Here is a 6353-nt window from a genome sequence, read left to right as displayed (position 1 = left end):
GTTTAATGGGTTCGGTGGCTCAGCTAGAAGAGGTAGGGATACCTTTCCATTTGAGCAACACATGCTCGGGGTTTCACCTTTCCACTTCTTCGCTGTACAGTGAATTAGACTGCAAGCGGGCTCGGCGTTCTTCCCCAGTCTCTTCAGCTCTGACGCTTTTGCCTGAGTGCTTTTAATGAATGTGCCAATATATTTCTTCGCTTCCTCGGAGGCATATTCAAGCAACCGTTTGTGAAAATGTTTGAGTATTTAAGTCAAAATATATACGGAAATCTTTATATCACTGTTTTTAGTATCTAATGTCATGTGAAAAATAATAGGTACACAATTTTTTGGCCAGTTATAGATATATATCTTTTGTCTATTTAATGTTTTTAATTCTTTTATAAAAATGCAGCTCATTACCTAACGAAAACTACATGAGTCTAAATTTTAAACTTTGTAGAAAAATTTACATAACAAACTTTTTATTCAGACTTTTTAAAAAAATTCTAAGTATGCAGTTTTATAGCCCATTAAATTCTATCTTAACAAAATACAAATTTCAAGTGGCAATGAATTCGCATTTATTTTTGATAATTTCTTTTGCCGATGGTGTTATTATTTTCTACCATACAAACAAACAAAAATTCTCAAACATACATACTTTGTATGGAAGTGGGTGAAACCGTCAGCATAAAATATATAAAAAATCAACGCTATTTCAAACTTGCATTTTATTAAGCTAGAATTTAATGGGCTTCAAATTTTTCTAAAAAGTTTGAAATTTAGAATTATATGATTTTTGATGGATAATAAATGACCTGCAATTTTATGAAAAAAAAATTTACAAACAAAAGAAAAAAAGGCAAAACTGGCAAAAACTTCGTGAAACTACTATTTCACACATGACTATATTTAAGTTTTTTGCTGTAACAAATTCTAAAAATATTGCGCTCTCATTCTTCTTCACTTTATTGTCTTATGCCCTGAAGTTCTTTTACTATTTAAAAAATCTTTTATAGAACTATTTGAAAGAAATCAGCTGATTCCTTTGAACACACAACACTCTCTTGGCAAAATTAGGCTGGCAGTCTTTACATCAACATCTGCTTTGAATGTGCACATATATTTCTTTCCTACCTCTGAGGCATATTTACCCAACCGTTTATAAAAATGTTGAGTATTTAAATTTCTTTGATTTTCAAAGGCACATTAAACTCTTTTGGAGCAAATTAGGTGAATAAAACCAAATATTTTGAAGTATAACTTTTTTAAATTTACTGTTTTAAGCATTGTTAAAAAATTTGTTTACTGAATTATTTTAAAGTTAAAGTTATCTATGTACTTTTAAAATTCACAAATGTATACACATAATTTTTTGGCGAAGTCGGCTAATAGATAGACAGTCAAAATATGAACGGCAATATTTATATCACTTTTGAGTATCTAAAGTCATGTGAAAAATAGTAGGTATACAATATTTTGACCAGTTATAGATATATTTTTTTTTTGTCTGTTAAGCGTTTATTATTCTATTTTATAAAAATGCAGCTCATTACCTAACAAAACCTATATGAGTCTAAATCCTAAACTTTTTAGAAAAATCAGAAAAATTCAACAAACTTTTTCTAAAGACTTTTTAGAAAAATTCTAAGTATACAGTTTTATAGCCCATTAAATTGTATCTTAATAAAATACAAATTTCAAGCGGCAATGAATTCGCATTAATTTTTGTTAAAACATACATACATACCTTGTATGGAAGAAAATCCGTGACACCGTCAGCATAAAAAAAATATCAAAATATAACGCCATTTAAAACTTGCACTTTATTAACCGTAGACCTACGTTGGGGTCGAAAAAGACCCGAAAATCTCTTTTGAGTAGATATAACTCTATGCGTAGTGGAATTAGAGGTCTGAAAGTTTTTCACTTTTAATTATTATTTGAAATGAACGAAATTACGTAAAAAGCATATTGCTAGCCGTCATTGTTTCGTCCTGAAAAAAATACTCCATAATTCTACGCTTCGGGTCGTTTTCGACCCGAACTGAATTTACCTTATATTTTACCGAAGAGCGAATAAAGATATCATTTAAAAACTGCTATTTTGTTGCAGAAATTCCCAAATGAGGATTATTTTTTTGTAATTGTTGGTAACACTAATGAGGATTATTTTTTTGTAATTGTTGGTTACACTAATTAGGTCAGCTGATTCTTTGATCAGCTGGCATTCCAAGATATTTGACAATTGTAAAACTTTTTGCAAAAGCACTAATAAAGGAAAAATAAAAATGTCTCGACTTACTGCGGAACAAATTGCAGATTTTCTAAACAGTGAAAATGAACAAAGTGATGGTGGTGAATTATTTAGTGAAAGTGATACAGAATATGAACCTGAAGAAGATAATCTCAGTGCTGCACTCACCGAGTCTTCTGAAAGCGACAGTGATGAAATATCAAATGCAGAGGAATCTTCTGATTCATTGATATCAAAAGATGGGACATCTTGGAGTACAACACCCCTGATTGAAGGTAAAGAATTCGTAATTATTTTCCTGTTTGAATTGTTTACATTCTGGACTATAACTGTATAAAGCTGGGAGAGCAAGGAGTTGCAACGTTTTGAGCTTGCGACCAGGAGTTACACGATATGCAAGTGCTCGTGTGGATTCAATAAAAGACGCATTTTGACTGTTCTTTCCTCCTCCAGTTTGAAAATATAATTTTGAAGAACACGAACGCTTATGACAAACATATATTTGGTCAAAACCACAAGGAAGTAAATCGCGACTTGTTGCATGCTTACTTTGCAGTTTTGCTAATGGCGGGAGTGTATAAGTATGAAATGTCTAACTATTATCCTCCATTTCATTTTACTCATGGTTATACATATGCAATTTTTAGATCAAAAAATGAAAACGTTGAAGACCTTTTCTGTTCAACTTATGGAAGACCAATATTTCGATCTATAATGTCTAAGGAAACATTTCAAAAAATTACCAGAATAATACGGTTTGATGATCCAACTTCGCGCCGCAACAACTGTGACAACTTTGACAAATTTACACCAATACGCAACTTGTGGGATAAATGGGTGGAACTGCTGCCAATGTATTATAACCCTAGCGAGTGCGTTACGATCGATGAACAGCTTTTGGGGTTTCATGGAAGATGCAGTTTTCGCCAATACATGCCGAGCAAGCCAGAAAGGTATGGTATAAAATTTTGGATGCTTGCATGTTCAAAGTCTTGCTATGTATGGAACATGCAACCATACTTGGGCAAACTGCCGGGAAACCAACCCGAAAGGAATCAAGGACAGCGCGTTGTACTTGATCTTGTAACCGGTTTGAAAGGCCACAATGTGACTATTGACAATTTTTTTAGCTCATTCGAGCTTGGCCAGAAACTTCTTGAAAAAAATTTAACAATGGTGGGGACAATGCGTAAGAACAAACGCAGTATTCCCGCAAAACTGTTGGAATGCAAAAAGGTTCCCGTTTATACTTCGAATTTCGCTTTCACGCAAAATACTACATTAGTTTCATATATTGGACGAAAGGATAAATGCACTGTAGTGCAGAGCACAATGCACCACACTATGAGTACGGGAGATCCACCCAAAAGATTGCTGGAAATAATCGAATATTACAACAAAACACCGTTGACAAAATGCTATCCACTTACAGTTGTAAACGCAAAACAAATCGCTGGCCAATGGCTGTATTTAGCAATATCGTTGATATTTCGGCCTTAAATGCTTTAATTGTTTGGATGAGTGTAAACAAAGATTGGGTGGATTCTCAAAATAAGGGCCGACGTAAAATTTTTTACGCGAACTGGGACTCAGCTTGGCAAAGCCATATATGGAACACAGGAAGAATTATACTGGAGAAATCCCCTCAAGGGGCTCGGGTAACCTGGTAATGGATAATGCAGACTCCCAGCCGAGTGGCTCACAGCCGCAACACCCGGAGCCACCAAAAACAAGGGCACGGTGTCACTATTGTGTGTCAGAAAAAAAACATCATTCCGAAAATAAGACGGAATTGACATGTGTCATGTCTAAAAAAAATGTTTGTAAACGTAATCATAACAGAAATATTTGCATTGAATGTCTTGATAATCGTAAGAATGTCTAAAATTAAGCTTATGATCCTTTAAATATTTACTTTAATTCATTATATCAACATAAAATATATTCGGGTCGAAAACGACCCCCAACGTAGAATTCTGAAGTTTTTTTTCCGTAGGTCTACGGTTAAGCTAGACTTTATTGAGCTTAAAATTTTTCTACAAAGTTTGAAATTTAGAATTATATGATTTTTGATAGAAAATGAATGAGCTGAATTTTTATGGAAAACAATTTTAAACAAATAAAAGAAAAATAGTCAAAACTGGTCAAAACGTCGTGAAACTAAGATTTCCAACATGACTATATTTAAGTTTGTTGCCGCTTCAAACGCCGAAATGCACTTTTGCAGCGAATTAGTCTAACAAACTCTAAAAATATTGCATGCTAACTCTTCTTCACTTTATTGTCTTATGCACTGAAGTTCTTTTACTATTTATAAAAGCTTTTATAGAACTCTTTCAAAGAAATCAGCTGATTACTTTTTAAATACACAGATGAACACACAACACTTTCTTGGCAAAATATGACTGGCGGTCTTTACATCAACTTCTGCTTTGCTTTACTTTTTTTTAAACAGCGTTTATAAAATCTTTTACCGGCTGCTTGATTCCTTTTTTAAATGCAAAAATGAACACACAACACTTTCTTGTCAAAGTTGCTTAACGCAATTAAAAATAAGATTGGCAGTCTTTGCATCACTTCGGCTTTTATTAAATCAATTCCTTTAATATTTTCAATACCTAAATGCCTAGACAAAATTTTGGCGAAACAAAGCCTACTGAAATTTTAAAATATTAACGTAAACGTTATTAATACATACATACATACATACATTCGTAAATAAGAATTTAAATCTTAGCATCGATGTTATTTTAAAAATTCTAATTCGGTAAATAATTTGAATATTCCAAAGCAGCCTACTGAGATTTGAAAATATTAACGTAAACGTTATTAACACATATGTACATGCTTCCGCAAATATGAACGTATATTTTAGCATCAATGCTATTTCAAATATTCGAATTCGCTAAATATTTTCAATAATCAAAAACAGCCTACTGAGATTTAAAAATATTTAACCCAGTAAAATTAGATAAATTTCGTAGGAAAATTTAAAAAAATTTGTAACAGCGATTTTTTGTTGCAGTTTACTTCTATTTAACACGTAGATCATGGATCCATTATCTTGCCTCTAAATTTCATTTGGCAACATTCCGCCATCTTGGATTTAAGTTTTTTTGGGTTTCTGCGATTTGCAAGCTTATTTTGCATTTTTCGTTAAAAAATTGTTAAATGCAAATATGAAGAGAATTTAATATCCCACATTTGGGTTATAGAAGATTTTTTAAAAATAGCATTTTTTATTGTAAAAAATAGCAGAAACTGCCAAAAAATTTTACATTGTCACGGTTTTCGTCATTTTTTGACAATTTCTGTTGAAAATACATGTATTTGAAATTCCAAAGTTGTAGATAATTTCACTCTTCACAACTTTTACACCTAAATTTTTTATTTGTACGACGCGTAGATAACGGCCGCGATCGTGCCAAACAAAGCGATTATCCCAGTAAAATTAGATAAATGTGTGCAATTTTTTGATGCAGTTTACTTCGATTTAACACGTAGATCATGGATCCACAGTCTCGCCCCTAAATTTCATTTGGCAGCATTCCGCCATCTTGGATTTTTTTTCTGGGTTTTTGCGATTTGCAGCTTATTTTGTATTTTTTCATAAAAAATAGGTAAATACAAATATGCAGAGAATTTAATTTCCCACATCTGTTGTATAGAAAGTAAAACAAGAACATTTTTTATTGTAAAAAATTGCGAAAACTGCGAAAAAAGTTAACATTGTCCCGGTTTTCGCCATTTTTTAACAGTTTCTGTTGAAAATACATGGCATATTGAAATCCCCAATTGTAGAGAATTTCATTCTGAGTTTTACGGCGCATCCCGTACATCGCAATTTTTATCGCGTTTCCGGCCGTGATATAAGCGTCGTACAAAAAAAAATTTTGGAACAAAAGCTGTGGAGAATGAAATTGTCTACAACTTTGGAATTTCAATATGCTATGTATTTTCAACAGAAACTGTCAAAAAAATGGCGAAAACCGTGACAATGTAAAATTTTTTAGCATTTTTTGCAAATTTTTTACAATAAAAAATTATATTTTTAAAAAACCTTCTAACGGGTGATTTTTTAAGAGCTTGATACCTTTTTTTTTAAAAAAAA

At 32.3% G+C, this 6353-nt stretch overlaps 1 protein-coding gene across 2 annotated transcripts in view; it reads right to left on the bottom strand.

The window, feature by feature from the left end:
* The window catches only part of LOC118749364, a 910564-nt gene that overhangs the window by 550876 nt on the left and 353335 nt on the right, over positions 1 to 6353 (bottom strand). The gene's annotated exons all lie outside the window — the stretch shown is intronic.

The sequence above is a fragment of the Rhagoletis pomonella genome, unplaced genomic scaffold, assembly GCF_013731165.1.
Source record: "Rhagoletis pomonella isolate Grant_MI unplaced genomic scaffold, Rhpom_1.0 Rhpom_scaffold_00015, whole genome shotgun sequence".
Classification (NCBI taxonomy): Eukaryota; Metazoa; Arthropoda; class Insecta; order Diptera; family Tephritidae; genus Rhagoletis; species Rhagoletis pomonella.
The sequence above is the reverse complement of the archived record's forward strand: the minus strand, read 5'-3'. Positions and strand labels throughout refer to the sequence as shown.